This window comes from Oncorhynchus keta, unplaced genomic scaffold (assembly GCF_023373465.1).
Source record: "Oncorhynchus keta strain PuntledgeMale-10-30-2019 unplaced genomic scaffold, Oket_V2 Un_contig_269_pilon_pilon, whole genome shotgun sequence".
Lineage (NCBI taxonomy): Eukaryota > Metazoa > Chordata > Actinopteri > Salmoniformes > Salmonidae > Oncorhynchus > Oncorhynchus keta.
Window position 1 is genome coordinate 544,299 of NW_026285285.1, and position 21,875 is coordinate 566,173.

A 21,875-nucleotide genomic window follows, 5' to 3' on the forward strand; every position below is an offset into this window, starting at 1 on the left:
AACCATGACTAGTACCAGTATGGATGTATAGACTCTGGAACCATGACTACTAGTATGGATGTATAGACTCTGGAACCATGACTACTACCAGTATGGATGTATAGACTCTGGAACCATGACTACTAGTATGGATGTTTAGACTCTGGAACCATGACTAATACTAGTATGGATGGATAGACTCTGGAGCAGGAGCAATGACTACTGCTAGTATGGATGTGTAGACTCTGGAACCATGACTACTACTGTATGTATGTATAGACTCTGGAGTCATGACTACTACTAGTATGGATGTATAGACTGGAGCTATGACTACTACCAGTATGGATGTCTAGACTCTGGAGCCATGACTACTACTAGTATGGATGTATAGACTCTGGAGCCATGACTACTACTAGTATGGATGTATAGACTCTGGAGCCATGACTACTACTAGTATGGATGTATAGACTCTGGAGCCATGACTACTACTAGTATGGATGTATAGACTCTGGAGCCATGACTACTACTAGTATGGATGTGTAGACTGGAGCCATGACTACTACTAGTATGGATGTCTAGACTCTGGAGCCATGACTACTACTGTATGTATGTGTAGACTCTGGAGCCATGACTACTACTGTATGTATGTATAGACTCTGGAAACATGACTACTACTAGTATGGATGTGTATACTATGGAACCATGACTACTACTAGTATGGATGTATTGACTCTGGAGCCATGACTACTACTAGTATGGATGTACAGACTCTGGAACCATGACTACTACTAGTATGGATGTGTAGACTGGCAGGAGCCATGACTACTACCAGTATGGATGGATAGACTCTGGAGCCATGACTACTACTAGTATGGATGTGTAGACTCTGGAGCCATGACTACTACTAGTATGGATGTATAGACTCTGGAGCCATGACTACTACTAGTATTTATGTCTAGACTGGAGCCATGACTACTACCAGTATGGATGTCTAGACTCTGGAGCCATGACTACTGCTAGTATGGATGTATAGACTGGAGCCATGACTACTACCAGTATGGATGTCTAGACTCTGGAGCCATGACTACTACTAGTATGGATGTGTAGACTCTGGAGCCATGACTACTACTAGTATGGATGTATAGACTCTGGAGCCATGACTACTACTAGTATGTATGTATAGACTCTGGAGTCATGACTACTACTGTATGTATGTATAGACTCTGGAAACATGACTACTACTAGTATGGATGTATACTATGGAACCATGACTACTACTAGTATGGATGGACTCTGGAGCCATGACTACTACTAGTATGGATGTATAGACTCTGGAGCCATGACTACTACTACTGGAGTCAGACTACTACTGGATGTATAGACTCTGGAACATGACTACTACTAGTATGGATGTATAGACTCTGGAACTATGACTACTACTAGTATGGATGTGAAGACTCTGGAGCATGACTACTTTAACTAGTATGGATGTATAGACTCTGGAATCATGACTACTACCAGTATGGATGTATAGACTCTGGAGTCATGACTACTACCAGTATTGATGTTTATACTCTGGAGCCATGACTACTACCAGTATGGATGTATAGACTCTGGAGCCATGACTACTACCAGTATGGATGTCTAGACTCTGGAGCCATGATTACTACTGTATGTATGTATAGACTCTGGAAACATGACTACTACTAGTATGGATGTGTATACTATGGAACCATGACTACTACTAGTATGGATGTATTGACTCTGGAGCCATGACTACTACTGTATGTATGTATAGACTCTGGAAACATGACTACTACTAGTATGGATGTGTAGACTCTGGAACCATGACTACTACTAGTATGGATGTATTGACTCTGGAGCCATGACTACTACTAGTATGGATGTGTAGACTCTGGAGCCATGACTACTACTAGTATGGATGTGTAGACTCTGGAGCCATGACTACTACTAGTATGGATGTCTAGACTGGAGCCATGACTACTACTAGTATGGATGTCTAGACTCTGGAGCCATGACTACTGCTAGTATGGATGTATAGACTGGAGCCATGACTACTACCAGTATGGATGTCTAGACTCTGGAGCCATGACTACTACTAGTATGGATGTGTAGACTCTGGAGCCATGACTACTACTAGTATGGATGTGTAGACTCTGGAACCATGACTACTACTGTATGTATGTATAGACTCTGGAGCCATGACTACTACTAGTATGGATGTGTAGACTCTGGAGCCATGACTACTACTAGTATGGATGTATAGACTCTGGAGCCATGACTACTACTAGTATGGATGTATAGACTCTGGAGCCATGACTACTACTAGTATGGATGTATAGACTCTGGAGCCATGACTACTACTGTATGGATGTATAGACTCTGGAGTCATGACTACTACTAGTATGGATGTGTAGACTCTGGAACCATGATTACTACTAGTATGTATGTATAGACTCTGGAGCAGGAGCAATGACTACTACTAGTATGGATGTGTAGACTCTGGAACCATGATTACTACTAGTATGTATGTATAGACTCTGGAGCAGGAGCAATGACTACTGCTAGTATGGATGTATAGACTCTGGAGCCATGACTACTACTAGTATGGATGTATAGACTCTGGAGCCATGACTACTACTAGTATGGATGTCTAGACTCTGGAACTATGACTACTACTAGTATGGATGTATAGACTCTGGAGCCATGACTTTAACTAGTATGGATGTATAGACTCTGGAATCATGACTACTACCAGTATCGATGTATAGACTCTGGAGCCATGACTACTACTAGTATGGATGTATAGACTCTGGAGTCATGACTACTACCAGTATTGATGTTTATACTCTGGAGCCATGACTACTACCAGTATGGATGTATAGACTCTGGAGCCATGACTACTACCAGTATGGATGTATAGACTCTGGAGCCATGACTACTACTGTATGTATGTATAGACTCTGGAAACATGACTACTACTAGTATGGATGTGTATACTATGGAGCCATGACTACTACTAGTATGGATGTGTAGACTCTGGAGCCATGACTACTACTAGTATGGATGTATTGACTCTGGAGCCATGACTACTACTAGTATGGATGTACAGACTCTGGAACCATGACTACTACTAGTATGGATGTGTAGACTCTGGAGCAGGAGCCATGACTACTACCAGTATGGATGTCTAGACTCTGGAGCCATGACTACTACTAGTATGGATGTGTAGACTCTGGAGCCATGACTACTACTAGTATGGATGTGTAGACTCTGGAGCCATGACTACTACTAGTATGGATGTGTAGACTCTGGAACCATGACTACTACTGGTATGTATGTATAGACTCTGGAGCCATGACTACTACTAGTATGGATGTGTAGACTCTGGAGCCATGACTACTACTAGTATGGATGTATAGACTCTGGAGCCATGACTACTACTAGTATGGATGTCTAGACTGGAGCCATGACTACTACCAGTATGGATGTCTAGACTCTGGAGCCATGACTACTACTAGTATGGATGTATAGACTCTGGAGCCATGACTACTACTAGTATGGATGTATAGACTGGAGCCATGACTACTACCAGTATGGATGTCTAGACTCTGGAGCCATGACTACTACTGTATGGATGTATAGACTCTGGAACCATGACTACTACTAGTATGGATGTATAGACTCTGGAGCCATGACTACTACTGTATGGATGTGTAGACTCTGGAACCATGACTACTACCAGTATGGATGTCTAGACTCTGGAGCCATGACTACTACTGTATGGATGTGTAGACTCTGGAACCATGACTACTGCTAGTATGGATGTGTAGACTGGAGCTATGACTACTACTAGTATGGATGTATAGACTGGAGCCATGACTACTACTAGTATGGATGTATAGACTCTGGAGCCATGACTACTACTAGTATGGATGTATAGACTGGAGCCATGACTACTACTAGTATGGATGTATAGACTCTGGAGCCATGACTACTGCTAGTATGGATGTATAGACTCTGGAGCCATGACTACTACTAGTATGGATGTATAGACTCTGGAGCCATGACTACTACTAGTATGGATGTCTAGACTCTGGAGCCATGACTACTACTAGTATGGATGTGTAGACTCTGGAGCCATGACTACTACTAGTATGGATGTGTAGACTCTGGAGCCATGACTACTACTAGTATGGATGTGTAGACTCTGGAGCCATGACTACTACTAGTATGGATGTAGACTCTGGAGCCATGACTACTACTAGTATGGATGTATAGACTCTGGAGCCATGACTACTACTAGTATGGATGTGTAGACTCTGGAGCCATGACTACTACTAGTATGGATGTATAGACTGGAGCCATGACTACTACTAGTATGGATGTGTAGACTGGAGCCATGACTACTACTAGTATGGATGTGTAGACTGGAGCCATGACTACTACTAGTATGGATGTGTAGACTCTGGAGCCATGACTACTACTAGTATGGATGTATAGACTCTGGAGCCATGACTACTACTAGTATGGATGTATAGACTCTGGAGCCATGACTACTACTAGTATGGATGTGTAGACTGGAGCCATGACTACTACTAGTATGGATGTGTAGACTGGAGCCATGACTACTACTAGTATGGATGTGTAGACTCTGGAGCCATGACTACTACTAGTATGGATGTATAGACTGGAACCATGACTACTACTAGTATGGATGTATAGACTCTGGAGCCATGACTACTACTAGTATGGATGTGTAGACTCTGGAGCCATGACTACTACTAGTATGGATGTATAGACTCTGGAGCCATGACTACTACTAGTATGGATGTGTAGACTCTGGAACCATGACTACTACTAGTATGGATGTATAGACTCTGGAGCCATGACTACTACTAGTATGGATGTATAGACTCTGGAGCCATGACTACTACTAGTATGGATGTATAGACTCTGGAGCCATGACTACTACTAGTATGGATGTCTAGACTCTGGAGCCATGACTACTACTAGTATGGATGTATAGACTCTGGAGCCATGACTACTACTAGTATGGATGGACTGGAGCTATGACTACTACTGTATGGATGTATAGACTGGAACATGACTACTACTAGTATGGATGTGTAGACTGGAACTATGACTACCTAGTATGGATGTATTGACTCTGGAGCCATGACTACTACTAGTATGGATGTGTAGACTCTGGAAGCCATGACTACTACTAGTATGGATGTGTAGACTCTGGAACCATGACTACTACTAGTATGGATGTATAGACTCTGGAGCCATGACTACTACTAGTATGGATGTATAGACTCTGGAGCCATGACTACTACTAGTATGGATGTGTAGACTCTGGAGCCATGACTACTACTAGTATGGATGTATAGACTCTGGAGCCATGACTACTACTAGTATGGATGTGTAGACTGGAGCCATGACTACTACTAGTATGGATGTATAGACTCTGGAGCCATGACTACTACTAGTATGGATGTGTAGACTGGAGCCATGACTACTACTAGTATGGATGTGTAGACTCTGGAACCATGACTACTACTAGTATGGATGTATAGACTCTGGAGCCATGACTACTACTAGTATGGATGTCTAGACTCTGGAGCCATGACTACTACTAGTATGGATGTGTAGACTGGAGCCATGACTACTACTAGTATGGATGTGTAGACTCTGGAACCATGACTACTACTAGTATGGATGTATAGACTCTGGAGCCATGACTACTACTAGTATGGATGTATAGACTCTGGAGCCATGACTACTACTAGTATGGATGTGTAGACTCTGGAGCCATGACTACTACTAGTATGGATGTCTAGACTTGAGCCATGACTACTACTAGTATGGATGTATAGACTCTGGAGCCATGACTACTACTAGTATGGATGTGTAGACTCTGGAGCCATGACTACTACTAGTATGGATGTATAGACTCTGGAGCCATGACTACTACTAGTATGGATGTGTAGACTCTGGAGCCATGACTACTACTAGTATGGATGTGTAGACTCTGGAGCCATGACTACTACTAGTATGGATGTATAGACTGGAGCCATGACTACTACTAGTATGGATGTATAGACTGGAGCCATGACTACTACTAGTATGGATGTATAGACTCTGGAGCCATGACTACTACTAGTATGGATGTATAGACTGGAGCCATGACTACTACTAGTATGGATGTGTAGACTCTGGAACCATGACTACTACTAGTATGGATGTATAGACTCTGGAGCCATGACTACTACTAGTATGGATGTCTAGACTCTGGAGCCATGACTACTACTAGTATGGATGTATAGACTCTGGAGCCATGACTACTACTAGTATGGATGTATAGACTCTGGAGCCATGACTACTACTAGTATGGATGTATAGACTCTGGAGCCATGACTACTACTAGTATGGATGTATAGACTCTGGAGCCATGACTACTACTAGTATGGATGTATAGACTCTGGAGCCATGACTACTACTAGTATGGATGTGTAGACTCTGGAGCAGGAGCCATGACTACTACTAGTATGGATGTATAGACTGGAGCCATGACTACTACTAGTATGGATGTATAGACTCTGGAGCCATGACTACTACTAGTATGGATGTCTAGACTCTGGAGCTATGACTACTACCAGTATGGATGTGTAGACTCTGGAGCCATGACTACTACTAGTATGGATGTCTAGACTCTGGAGCTATGACTACTACCAGTATGGATGTGTAGACTCTGGAGCCATGACTACTACTAGTATGGATGTCTAGACTCTGGAGCCATGACTACTACTAGTATGGATGTGTAGACTCTGGAGCCATGACTACTACTAGTATGGATGTGTAGACTCTGGAGCCATGACTACTACTAGTATGGATGTCTAGACTCTGGAGCCATGACTACTACTAGTATGGATGTGTAGACTCTGGAGCCATGACTACTACTAGTATGGATGTATAGACTCTGGAGCCATGACTACTACTAGTATGTATGTATAGACTCTGGAGCCATGACTACTACTAGTATGGATGTCTAGACTCTGGAGCCATGACTACTACTAGTATGGATGTATAGACTCTGGAGCCATGACTACTACTAGTATGGATGTATAGACTCTGGAGCCATGACTACTACTAGTATGGATGTATAGACTCTGGAGCCATGACTACTACTAGTATGGATGTATAGACTGGAGCCATGACTACTACTAGTATGGATGTGTAGACTCTGGAGCCATGACTACTACTAGTATGGATGTATAGACTCTGGAGCCATGACTACTACTAGTATGGATGTGTAGACTCTGGAGCCATGACTACTACTAGTATGGATGTATAGACTCTGGAGCCATGACTACTACTAGTATGGATGTATAGACTGGAGCCATGACTACTACTAGTATGGATGTATAGACTGGAGCCATGACTACTACTAGTATGGATGTATAGACTCTGGAACCATGACTACTACTAGTATGGATGTATAGACTCTGGAGCCATGACTACTACTAGTATGGATGTGTAGACTCTGGAGCCATGACTACTACTAGTATGGATGTATAGACTCTGGAACCATGACTACTACTAGTATGGATGTATAGACTCTGGAACCATGACTACTACTAGTATGGATGTATAGACTGGAGCCATGACTACTACTAGTATGGATGTATAGACTCTGGAGCCATGACTACTACTGGTATGGATGCTAGTCTGGAGCCATGACTACTACTAGTATGGATGTATAGACTGGAGCCATGACTACTACTAGTATGGATGTATAGACTCTGGAGCCATGACTACTACTAGTATGGATGTATAGACTGGAGCCATGACTACTACTAGTATGGATGTGTAGACTGGAGCCATGACTACTACCAGTATGGATGTATAGACTGGAACCATGACTACTACTAGTATGGATGTGTAGACTCTGGAGCCATGACTACTACTAGTATGGATGTATAGACTCTGGAGCCATGACTACTACTAGTATGGATGTGTAGACTGGAGCCATGACTACTACTAGTATGGATGTGTAGACTCTGGAGCCATGACTACTACTAGTATGGATGTATAGACTGGAGCCATGACTACTACTAGTATGGATGTATAGACTCTGGAGCCATGACTACTACTAGTATGGATGTGTAGACTCTGGAACCATGACTACTACTAGTATGGATGTCTAGACTCTGGAGCCATGACTACTACTAGTATGGATGTGTAGACTCTGGAGCCATGACTACTACTAGTATGGATGTATAGACTCTGGAGCCATGACTACTACTAGTATGGATGTGTAGACTGGAGCCATGACTACTACTAGTATGGATGTGTAGACTCTGGAACCATGACTACTACTAGTATGGATGTATAGACTGGAGCCATGACTACTACTAGTATGGATGGATAGACTCTGGAGCCATGACTACTACTAGTATGGATGTGTAGACTCTGGAGCCATGACTACTACTAGTATGGATGGATAGACTCTGGAGCCATGACTACTACTAGTATGGATGTGTAGACTCTGGAGCCATGACTACTACTAGTATGGATGTCTAGACTCTGAAGCCATGACTACTACTAGTATGGATGTATAGACTCTGGAGCCATGACTACTACTAGTATGGATGTGTAGACTCTGAAGCCATGACTACTACTAGTATGGATGTCTAGACTCTGAAGCCATGACTACTACTAGTATGGATGTATAGACTCTGGAGCCATGACTACTACTAGTATGTATGTGTAGACTCTGGAACTATGACTACTACTATTTACTGATATATAGAAGCAACATCTCAAGACATCAGTCAGGAAGTTATAGCTTGGTCGCAAATGGGTCTTCCAAATGGACAATGACCCCAAGCATACTTCCAAAGTTGTGTCAAAATGGCTTAAGGACAACAAAGTCAATGTATTGGAGTGGCCATCACAAAGCCCTGACCTCAATCCAACATAACATTTGTCGGCAGAACTGAAAAACCGTGTGCGAGCAAGGAGGCCTACAAACCTGACTCAGTTACACCAGCTCTGTCAGGAGGAATGGGCCACAATTCACCCAACTTATTGTGGGAAGCTTTTGGAAGGCAACCCAAAACGTTTGACCCAAGTTAAACAATTTAAAGACAATGCTACCAAATACTAATTGAGTGTATGTAAACTTCTGACCCACTGGGAATGTGATGAAAGAAAATAAAAGCTGAAATAAATCATTCTCTCTACTATTATTCTGACATTTCACATTCTTAAAATAAAGTAGGGAATAGAGGGGAATAGAGTGCTATTTGGGACTATCCCTTAGTTTTGCATAATGGATGTTTGAGCTAAAGGGTTGTTAAAGCACTCTCTGTCAGAAGGCTGGTAGATATCAGCGCTGTAGAAATACTCCCAGGTCTCCGTAAGTTACAGCAGATCTCTAACTCTGACATGATATATGGAGTTTGTATGAGTCTCTGTGTGTAGAGGAAAGGTGGTCTAGAGTTGTTTTCCCTCTGGTTGCACATGTGATAGGCTGGTAGAAATGAGGTAAAACTGATTTAAGTTTCCCTGCATTAAAGTCCCAGGCCACGAGGAGCGCCACCTCTGGATGAGCATTGTCCTGTTTTCGTATGGCGTTATACAGCTCGTTGAGTGTGGTCTTAGTGCCAGTATTGGTTTGTGGTGTTAAATAGACAGCTACGAAAAATATAGATAAATTCTTGGTAAATAGTGTGGTCTACAGCTTATCATGAGATACTCTATCTCAAGCAAAACCATGAGACTTCCTTCCTTCCTTTACAAATATACCAGAGGCCAGTAACCAGAGGCCACTGTTCTATCCTGCCAAAAAAAGCTTTAAACTCTCCAGCTGTATGTTATTGATGTCGTCGTTCAACCACAATACAGGAGAATACCTGGTGAGACAGAACAGACGTGATGTTGTCATGGGCTGGCTCCCAAATGGCAACCTATTCCCTTTATAATGTACCACTTCTGGCAAGGGCCCAGAGTGAACAGGCTGCCAATTCAGACACAGCCATAGACTTTCTATTACTCTAACCTGTTACCATAGAGACAGAACAGTGTTCCCATGAAGACAGAACAGTGTTCCCATAGAAACAGAACAGTGTTCCCATAGAGACAGAACAGTGTTCCAATAGAACAGAACATTGTTCCAATAGAGACAGAACAGTGTTCCCATAGAGACAGAACAGTGTTCCCAAAGTGTTCTCATAGAGACAGAACAGTGTTCCCATAGAACAGAACATTGTTCCCATAGAGACAGAACAGTGTTCCCATAGAGACAGAACAGTGTTCTCAAAGTGTTCTCATAGAGACAGAACAGTGTTCCCATAGAACAGAACAGTTTTCCCACAGAGACAGAACAGTGTTCCCATAGAGACAGAACAGTGTTCCCATAGAACAGAACAGTGTTCCCATAGAACAGAGCAGTGTTCCCATCGAGACAGAACAGTGTTCCCATAGAACAGAACAGTTTTCCCATAGAGACAGAACAGTGTTCCCATAGAGAGAGAACAGTGTCACCATAGAACAGATCAGTGTTCCCATAGAACAGAACATTGTTCCCATAGAACAGAGAGAACCCGCAGAGACAGAACACTGTTCCCACAGTGTTCCCATAGAGACAGAGCAGTATTCCCATAGAGACAGAACAGTGTTCCCATAGAACAGAACAGTGTTCCCATAGAACAGAACAGTGTTCCCATAGAGACAGAACAGTGTTCCCATAGAGACAAACCAGTGTTCCCATAGAGACAGAACAGTGTTCCCATAGTACAGAACAGTGTTCCCATAATACAGAACAGTGTTCCCATAGAGACAAACCAGTGTTCCCATAGAACAGAGCAGTGTTCCCATAGAGACAGAACAGTGTTCCCATAGAGACAGAACAGTGTTCCCATAGAACAGAACAGTTTTCCCATAGAGACAGAACATTGTTCCCATAGAGACAAACCAGTGTTCCCATAGAGACAGAACAGTGTTCCCATAGTACAGAACAGTGTTCCCATAATACAGAACAGTGTTCCCATAGAGACATAAAAGTGTTCCCATAGTACAGAACAGGGTTCCCATAGAGACAGAACAGTGTTCCCATAGAGACAGAACAGCGTTCCCATAGTACAGAACAGGGTTTCCATAGTACAGAACAGTGTTCCCATAGAGACAGAGCAGTGTTTCCATAGAGACAGAGCAGTGTTCCCATAGAGACAGAACAGTGTTCCCATAGAAAAGAACAGTGTTCCCATAGAGACAGAACAGTGTTCCCATAGAGACAGAACAGTGTTCCCATAGTACAGAACAGGGTTCCCATAGTACAGAACAGTGTCCCCATAGAGACAGAGCAGTGTTCCCATAGAGTCAGAGCAGTGTTCCCATAGAGACAGAACAGTGTTCCCACAGAACAAAACAGTGTTCCCATAGAACAGAACTGTGTTCCCATAGAGACAGAACACTGTTCCCATTGAGACAAACCAGTGTTCCCATAGAGACAGAACAGTGTTCCCATAGAGAGAGAACATTGTTCCCATAGAGACAGAACAGTGATCCAAAAGAGACAGAAAAGTGTTCCCATAGAGACAGAACAGTGTTCCCATAGAGACAGAACAGTGTTCCCATAGTACAGAACAGGGTTCCCATAGTACAGAACAGTGTCCCCATAGAGACAGAGCAGTGTTCCCATAGAGTCAGAGCAGTGTTCCCATAGAGACAGAACAGTGTTCCCATAGAACAAAACAGTGTTCCCATAGAACAGAACTGTGTTCCCATAGAGACAGAACACTGTTCCCATTGAGACAGAACACTTTTCCCATTGAGACAGAACAGTGTTCCCATAGAGACAGAACAGTGTTCCCATAGAGACAGAACATTGTTCCCAAAGTGTTCTCATAGAGACAGAACAGTGTTCCCATAGAGACAGAACATTGTTCCCAAAGTGTTCTCATAGAGACAGAACAGTGTTCCCATAGAGACAGAACATTGTTCCCAACGTGTTCTCATAGAGACAGAACAGTGTTCCCATAGAACAGAACAGTGTTCCCATAGAGACAGAACATTGTTCCCAAAGTGTTCTCATAGAGACAGAACAGTGTTCCCATAGAACAGAACAGTGTTCCCATAGAACAGAACAGTGTTCCCATTGAACAGAACATTGTTCCCATTTCCCATAGAGAGAGAACAGTGTTCCCATAGAGACAGAACAGTGCTCCCACAGTGTTCCCATAGAGACAGAACAGTGTTCCCACAGTGTTCCCATAGAGACAGAACAGTGTTCCCACAGTGTTCCCATAGAGACAGAACAGTGTTCCCACAGTGTTCCCATAGAGACAGAGCAGTATACCCATAGAGACAGAACTGTGTTCCCATAGAAAAGAACAGTGTTCCCATAGAGACAGAACTTTGTTCCCATAGAGACAGAACAGTGTTCCCATAGAGACAGAACAGTGTTCCCATAGTACAGAACAGTGTTCCCATAATACAGAACAGTGTTCCCATAGAGACAGAGCAGTGTTCCCATAGAGTCAGAACAGTGTTCCCATAGAGACAGAACAGTGTTCCCATAGAACAGAACAGTGTTCCCATAGAACAGAACACTGTTCCCATAGAGACAAACCAGTGTTCCCATAGAGACAGAACAGTGTTCCCATAGAGACAGAACATTGTTCCCATAGAGACAGAACAGTGATCCAATTGAGACAGAACAGTGTTCCCATAGAACAGAACAGTGTTCCCATAGAGACAGAACAGTGTTCCCATAGAGACAGAACAGTGTTCCCATAGTACAGAACAGTGTTCCCATAGTACAGAACAGTGTTCCCATAGTACAGAACAGTGTTCCCATAGAGACAGAGCAGTGTTCCCATAGAGTCAGAACAGTGTTCCCATAGAGACAGAACAGTGTTCCCTATAGAACAGAGTGACAGAACAGTGTTCCCTGTTCCCATAGAGACAAACCATTGTTCCCATAGAGACAGAACAGTGTTCCCATAGAGACAGAACATTGTTCCCATAGAACAGAACAGTGTTCCCACAGTGTACCCATAGAGACAGAACAGTGTTCCCATAGAACAGAACAGTGTTCCCATAGAACAGAACACTGTTCCCATAGAGACAAACCATTGTTCCCATGGAGACAGAACAGTGTTCCCATAGAGACAGAACAGTGTTCCCATACAGACAGAACAGTGTTCTCATAGATACAGAACAGTGTTCCCACAGTGTACCCATAGAGACAGAGCAGTGTTTCCATAGAGACAGAGCAGTGTTCCCATAGAGTCAGAGCAGTGTTCCCATAGAGTCAGAGCAGTGTTCCCATAGAGACAGAGCTGTGTTCCCACAGTGTTCCCATAGAGACAGAACAGACAAAATAATGTTGTCATGGTGTTCCATGGTGATCCAAGACTCTGTAGTGTCTTTGGGCAGATATGTTACTGACTGGGTGAAGTGTCTTTGGGCAGATATGTTACTGACTGGGTGTAGTGTCTTTGGGCAGATATGTTACTGACTCTGTAGTGTCTTTGGGCAGATATGTTACTGACTGGGTGTAGTGTCTTTGAGCAGATATGTTACTGACTGGGTGCAGTGTCTTTGGGCAGATATGTTACTGACTCTTTAGTGTCTTTGGGCAGATATGTTACTGACTGGGTGTAGTGTCTTTGGGCAGATATGTTACTGACTGGGTGAAGTGTCTTTGGGCAGATATGTTACTGACTGGGTGAAGTGTCTTTGGGCAGATATGTTACTGACTCTGTAGTGTCTTTGGGCAGATATGTTACTGACTGGGTGTAGTGTCTTTGGGCAGATATGTTACTGACTGGGTGTAGTGTCTTTGGGCAGATATGTTACTGACTCTGTAGTGTCTTTGGGCAGATATGTTACTGACTGGGTGAAGTGTCTTTGGGCAGATATGTTACTGACTCTGTAGTGTCTTTGGGCAGATATGTTACTGACTGGGTGTAGTGTCTTTGGGCAGATATGTTACTGACTGGGTGTAGTGTCTTTGGGCAGATATGTTACTGACTCTGTAGTGTCTTTGGGCAGATATGTTACTGACCGGGTGAAGTGTCTTTGGGCAGATATGTTACTGACTCTGTAGTGTCTTTGGGCAGATATGTTACTGACTCTGTAGTGTCTTTGGGCAGATATGTTACTGACTCTGTAGTGTCTTTGGGCAGATATGTTACTGACTCTGTAGTGTCTTTGGGCAGATATGTTACTGACTCTGTAGTGTCTTTGGGCAGATATGTTACTGACTCTGTAGTGTCTTTGGGCAGATATGTTACTGACCGGGTGAAGTGTCTTTGGGCAGATATGTTACTGACTCTGTAGTGTCTTTGGGCAGATATGTTACTGACTGGGTGAAGTGTCTTTGGGCAGATATGATACTGACTGGGTGAAGTGTCTTTGGGCAGATATGTTACTGACTCTGTAGTGTCTTTGGGCAGATATGTTACTGACTGGGTGAAGTGTCTTTGGGCAGATATGTTACTGACTCTGTAGTGTCTTTGGGCAGATATGTTACTGACTCTGTAGTGTCTTTGGGCAGATATGTTACTGACTGGGTGAAGTGTCTTTGGGCAGATATGTTACTGACTGGGTGAAGTGTCTTTGGGCAGATATGTTACTGACTGGGTGTAGTGTCTTTGGGCAGATATGTTACTGACTGGGTGTAGTGTCTTTGGGCAGATATGTTACTGACTGGGTGAAGTGTCTTTGGGCAGATATGTTACTGACTCTGTAGTGTCTTTGGGCAGATATGTTACTGACTGGGTGAAGTGTCTTTGGGCAGATATGTTACTGACTGGGTGTAGTGTCTTTGGGCAGATATGTTACTGACTCTGTAGTGTCTTTGGGCAGATATGTTACTGACTGGGTGAAGTGTCTTTGGGCAGATATGTTACTGACTGGGTGAAGTGTCTTTGGGCAGATATGTTACTGACTCTGTAGTGTCTTTGGGCAGATATGTTACTGACTGGGTGAAGTGTCTTTAGGCAGATATGTTACTGACTGGGTGAAGTGTCTTTGGGCAGATATGTTACTGACTCTGTAGTGTCTTTGGGCAGATATGTTACTGACTGGGTGAAGTGTCTTTGGGCAGATATGTTACTGACTCTGTAGTGTCTTTGGGCAGATATGTTACTGACTCTGTAGTGTCTTTGGGCAGATATGTTACTGACTGGGTGAAGTGTCTTTGGGCAGATATGTTACTGACTCTGTAGTGTCTTTGGGCAGATATGTTACTGACTGGGTGAAGTGTCTTTGGGCAGATATGTTACTGACTGGGTGTAGTGTCTTTGGGCAGATATGTTACTGACTCTGTAGTGTCTTTGGGCAGATATGTTACTGACTCTGTAGTGTCTTTGGGCAGATATGTTACTGACTGGGTGAAGTGTCTTTGGGCAGATATGTTACTGACTCTGTAGTGTCTTTGGGCAGATATGTTACTGACTGGGTGTAGTGTCTTTGGGCAGATATGTTACTGACTCTGTAGTGTCTTTGGGCAGATATGTTACTGACTCTGTAGTGTCTTTGGGCAGATATGTTACTGACTGGGTGAAGTGTCTTTGGGCAGATATGTTACTGACTCTGTAGTGTCTTTGGGCAGATATGTTACTGACTGGGTGTAGTATCTTTGGGCAGATATGTTACTGACTGGGTGTAGTGTCTTTGGGCAGATATGTTACTGACTCTGTAGTGTCTTTGGGCAGATATGTTACTGACTGGGTGAAGTCGAATCAGTTGTGTTTTCTTGATATTACTGTCCAGTCAATCAGACATTACAGTGCTGAAGTTTAAGACTGTTGAAACTGTTCAGATGACATCGTAAATACTAGGTTCTCAGAGAAATACGATCACAATCATGCTAAACATCACAGACCACATGAGTAACCCTGGACAGAGGTCATGTAGCCATATAAGATCACTAACCTGTCCACTGAGGTTCTCTGGGCTGCAGTTCTATTATAGTTATCCCTCTGTTCTTGTTGCTGTTAGTGTCTCTGTTTTCTGCCTCTGTTCACAGTCCAGGTCCTGTAGACGCTCAGCAGAACAGAGTCAGGGTTCTGTATCAACAGATCTTCCTCCAGAGCTAGGTGAAGGTATCAGTCACCAGGGTTCTGTATCAACAGATCTTCCTCCAGAGCTAGGTGAAGGTATCAGTCACCAGGGTTCTGTATCAACAGATCTTCCTCCAGAGCTAGGTGAAGGTATCAGTCCAGGGTTCTGTATCAACAGATCTTCCTCCAAAGCTAGGTGAAGGTATCAGTCACCAGGGTTCTGTATCAACAGATCTTCCTCCAGAGCTAGGTGAAAGTATCAGTCACCAGGGTTCTGTATCAACAGTCTTCCTCCAGAGCTAGGTGAAGGTATCAGTCACCAGGGTTCTGTATCAATAGATCTTCCTCCAGAGCTAGGTGAAGGTATCAGACCAGGGTTCTGTATCAACAGTCTTCCTCCAGAGCTAGGTGAAGGTATCAGACCAGGGTTCTGTATCAACAGATCTTCCTCCAGAGCTAGGTGAAAGTATCAGTCACCAGGGTTCTGTATCAACAGTCTTCCTCCAGAGCTAGGTGAAGGTATCAGTCACCAGGGTTCTGTATCAATAGATCTTCCTCCAGAGCTAGGTGAAGGTATCAGACCAGGGTTCTGTATCAACAGTCTTCCTCCAGAGCTAGGTGAAGATATCAGTCACCAGGGTTCTGTATCAACAGTCTTCCTCCAGAGCTAGGTGAAGGTATCAGTCACCAGGGTTCTGTATCAATAGATCTTCCTCCAGAGCTAGGTGAAGGTATCAGACCAGGGTTCTGTATCAACAGTCTTCCTCCAGAGCTAGGTGAAGATATCAGTCACCAGGGTTCTGTATCAACAGTCTTCCTCCAGAGCTAGGTGAAGGTATCAGTCACCAGGGTTCTGTATCAACAGTCTTCCTCCAGAGCTAGGTGAAGGTATCAGTCCAGGGTTCTGTATCAACAGTCTTCCTCCAGAGCTAGGTGAAGGTATCAGTCACCAGGGTTCTGTATCAACAGATCTTCCTCCAGAGCTAGGTGAAGGTATCAGTCCAGGGTTCTGTATCAACAGTCTTCCTCCAGAGCTAGGTGAAGGTATCAGTCCAGGGTTCTGTATCAACAGATTTTCCTCCAGAGCTAGGTGAAGGTATCAGTCCAGGGTTCTGTATCAACAGTCTTCCTCCAGAGCTAGGTGAAGGTATCAGTCCAGGGTTCTGTATCAACAGATCTTCCTCCAGAGCTAACTCTCTCTCTCCAGTGATGGTGCTTTTCAGAGGAGCTGATCTGTTCTGTGCTGTTCTGTTATGCACATCTCTGTAGTTTGTTAGATCAGGTATTAGAGACAAACTGGTTCTGTTGTGCTCCTCTCTGTAGTCTGTTTGATCAGGTCTAACTGAGGAACTGCTACTGAGATGAGGAAACACACAGCCTGTAGCCAGCAGCACTCATGCAAATTAGAGAACAAGGAGAGAGAGAGAGAGAGAGAGAGAGAGAGAGAGAGAGAGAGAGGAGTAGGCAGTGTGAGAGCGAGAGAGAGAAGCAGAAAAAGAGAGAGCGGAAGGGTGGGGGGATAGTATGATAGCACTGTTAGACAAAGAGTTTCAGAGCAGAAGTTGACAATATGCTGAGAATCAGGAGAGGAGAAACAGTCTAGTAGCGTGAAACATAGATAGACAGGTAGAGTATGAAAGGCAGACGAGATTTTAAAAGACAGAGAAAGATTGCAAAAGTGAAAATGTCAACAACAACCCTGACAAAATGAGGAAGTGCAGAGTAGAGTAAAGTGACAGGCTCTGAGGTATGTTTACCTTTAACTGTGTAGCTACATCCCCCCCAGCCATCTCAGCCAACCTCGGCTTACCTTTAACTGTGTAGCTACATCCCCCCAGCCATCTCAGCCAACCTCGGCTTACTTTTAACTGTGTAGCTACATCCCCCTCCCATCCATTTCAGCCAACCTCGTCTTACCTTTAACTGTAGCCAACTCATTCTACAGTATCTACCTCTACCTCATTCTACAGTATCTACCTCTACCTCATTCTACAGTATCTACCTTTATATAACTATATCTCTACCTCATTCTACAGTATCTACCTCTACCTCATTCTACAGTATCTACCTCTACCTCATTCTACAGTATCTATCTTTATATAACTATATCTCTACCTCATTCTACAGTATCTACCTCTACCTCATTTTACAGTATCTACTTTTATATAACTATATCTCTACCTCATTCTACAGTATCTACCTCTACCTCATTCTACAGTATCTACCTCTACCTCATTCTACAGTAGGTACCTCTACATAACTCTACCTCATTCTACAGTATCTACCTCTATATTTCTCTATCTCATTCTACAGTATCTACTTCTATATAACTCTACCTCATTCTACAGTATCTGCCTCTATATAACTCTACCTCATTCTACAGTATCTACTTCTATATAACTCTACCTCTACCTCATTCTACAGCATCTGCCTCTAACTCATTCTACAGTATCAACTTCTATATAACTCTATCTCTACCTCATTCTACAGTAGGTACCTCTATAAAACTCTCTCTACCTCATTCTGCAGTATCTACCTCTATATAACTCTACCTCATTCTACAGTATCTACCTCTATATAACTCTACCTCCAACTCATTCTACAGTATCTACATCTATATAACTCTACCTAATTCTACAGTATCTACCTCTATGTAACTCTACCTCTAACTCATTCTACAGTATCTACCTCTAACTCATTCTACAGTATCTACCTCTAACTCATTCTACAGTATCTACTTCTATATAACTCTACCTCTACCTCATTCTACAGTATCTACCCTCATATAACTCTACAATGACTCAGTACCTGTCCTGTTCCAGCCTGCTCTACCTCCATAACACATTCTCCCTCTCACTCTCCCTCTCCCTTTCTCGCCCTCTCCCTCTCTACCTCCTCCCTCTCCCTCTCTACCTCCTTCCTCTCTCTCACACACCCTCTATCCCTCTCTCGCCCTCTCTTGCACTCTCCCTCTCTATCTCTCCTTCCTCCCTCCCTCTCCATCTCTCCCTCCTTCCTCACTCCCTCTCCATCTCTCCCTCCTCCCTCCCTCCCTCCTCCCTCCCTCCCTCCTCCCTCCTCCCTCCTCCCTCCTCCCTCCCTCCCTCCTCCCTCTCTCCATCTCTCCCTCCCTCTCCATCTCTCCCTCCTCCCTCCCTCCCTCCTCCCTCTCTCCCTCTCCCTCTCCCTCTCTTGGGGAGGATGTTCTCGTGGTAATAGATGGAGCAGAATAGTGGAATGGTATCAAATACATCAAACACATGGTGTGAGCCGTCCTCCCTTTAGCAGCATCCTGTGGTGTGTCGTCAAGGCTATGAGGAATACCTCTCTGCTCCATAATGTTATGCCATTCCAGACAAAAAGAACAATAGCTCAAAATGTAAGTTATTAAGCTTGAAGTGACACGCACACACCGTGCACCACGTTGTCCCAACGCGTGTAAACCTCCATCTGCCTGGCCGGCTGATGTGTGACTTTGTGGGCAGGAGGCAGTCTGTGTCTGTCTGTCTGTCTGTCTGTCTGTCTGTCTGTCTGTCTGTGTGTGTGTGTGTGTGTGTGTGTGTGTGTGTGTGTGTGTGTGTGTGTGTGTGTGTGTGTGTGTGTGTGTGTGTGTGTGTGTGTGTGTGTGTGTGTGTGTGTGTGTGTGTGTGTGTGTGTGTGTGTGTGTGTGTGTGTGACTGAGTGGGCAGAGCAATCTGCTTTCCCCTCTCTCTCTGATAAACAACAGTTCTCTCTGAAACATCACTATTCCTTTTCACATTGCAGGGGATATGACGGGAGGACACTGCAGAAACAGGGAATATGACGGGAGGACACTGCAGAAACAGGGAATATGACGGGAGGACACCGCAGAAACAGGGAATATGACGGGAGGACACCGCAGAAACAGGGAATATGACGGGAGGACACCGCAGAAACAGGGAATATGACGGGAGGACACCGCAGAAACAGGGAATATGACGGGAGGACACTGCAGAAACAGGGAATATGACGGGAGGACACTGCAGAAACAGGGAATATGACGGGAGGACACCGCAGAAACAGGGAATATGACGGGAGGACACCGCAGAAACAGGGAATATGACGGGAGGACACCGCAGAAACAGGGAATATGACGGGAGGACACTGCAGAAACAGGGAATATGACGGGAGGACACTGCAGAAACAGGGAATATGACGGGAGGACACCGCAGAAACAGGGAATATGACGGGAGGACACCGCAGAAACAGGGAATATGACGGGAGGACACCGCAGAAACAGGGAATATGACGGGAGGACACCGCAGAAACAGGGAATATGACGGGAGGACACTGCAGAAACAGGGAATATGACGGAGGACACCGCAGAAACAGGGAATATGACGGGAGGACACTGCAGAAACAGGGAATATGACGGGAGGACACCGCAGAAACAGGGAATATGACGGGAGGACACCGCAGAAACAGGGAATATGACGGGAGGACACTGCAGAAACAGGGAATATGACGGGAGGACACCGCAGAAACAGGGAATATGACGGGAGGACACCGCAGAAACAGGGAATATGACGGGAGGACACTGCAGAAACAGGGAATATGACGGGAGGACACCGCAGAAACAGGGAATATGACGGGAGGACACCGCAGAAACAGGGAATATGACGGGAGGACACTGCAGAAACAGGGAATATGACGGGAGGACACCGCAGAAACAGGGAATATGACGGGAGGACACCACAGAAACAGGGAATATGACGGGAGGACACCGCAGAAACAGGGAATATGACGGGAGGACACTGCAGAAACAGGGAATATGACGGGAGGACACTGCAGAAACAGGGAATATGACGGGAGGACACTGCAGAAACAGGGAATATGACGGGAGGACACTGCAGAAACAGGGAATATGACGGGAGGACACTGCAGAAACAGGGAATATGACGGGAGGACACTGCAGAAACAGGGAATATGACGGGAGGACACCGCAGTAACAGGGAATATGACGGGAGGACACCGCAGAAACAGGGAATATGACGGGAGGACACCGCAGAAACAGGGAATATGACGGGAGGACACCGCAGAAACAGGGAATATGACGGGAGGACACTGCAGAAACAGGGAATATGACGGGAGGACACCGCAGAAACAGGGAATATGACGGGAGGACACCGCAGAAACAGGGAATATGACGGGAGGACACCGCAGAAACAGGGAATATGACGGGAGGACACCGCAGAAACAGGGAATATGACGGGAGGACACCGCAGAAACAGGGAATATGACGGGAGGACACCGCAGAAACAGGGAATATGACGGGAGGACACTGCAGAAACAGGGAATATGACGGGAGGACACTGCAGAAACAGGGAATATGACGGGAGGACACTGCAGAAACAGGGAATGTGACGGGAGGACACTGCAGAAACAGGGAATATGACGGGAGGACACCGCAGAAACAGGGAATATGACGGGAGGACACTGCAGAAACAGGGAATATGACGGGAGGACACTGCAGAAACAGGGAATATGACGGGAGGACACTGCAGAAACAGGGAATGTGACGGGAGGACACCGCAGAAACAGGGAATATGACGGGAGGACACCGCAGAAACAGGGAATATGACGGGAGGACACTGCAGAAACAGGGAATATGACGGGAGGACACCGCAGAAACAGGGAATATGACGGGAGGACACTGCAGAAACAGGGAATATGACGGGAGGACACCGCAGAAACAGGGAATATGACGGGAGGACACTGCAGAAACAGGGAATATGACGGGAGGACACCGCAGAAACAGGGAATATGACGGGA

The 21,875-nt window shown here is 44.6% G+C and overlaps 1 protein-coding gene across 1 annotated transcript in view; it reads right to left on the bottom strand.

Annotated features, from left to right (window-relative positions):
• Window positions 1–17,424, bottom strand: part of znf831 (zinc finger protein 831) — a gene marked incomplete at its 3' end in the record, with an annotated part of 43,300 nt that extends 25,876 nt beyond the window's left edge. Inside the window, exon 1 of the mRNA XM_052506614.1 lies at window positions 15,955–17,424. The remainder of the gene's footprint in view (window positions 1–15,954) is intronic.
• Window positions 17,425–21,875: the final 4,451 nt, after the last annotated feature.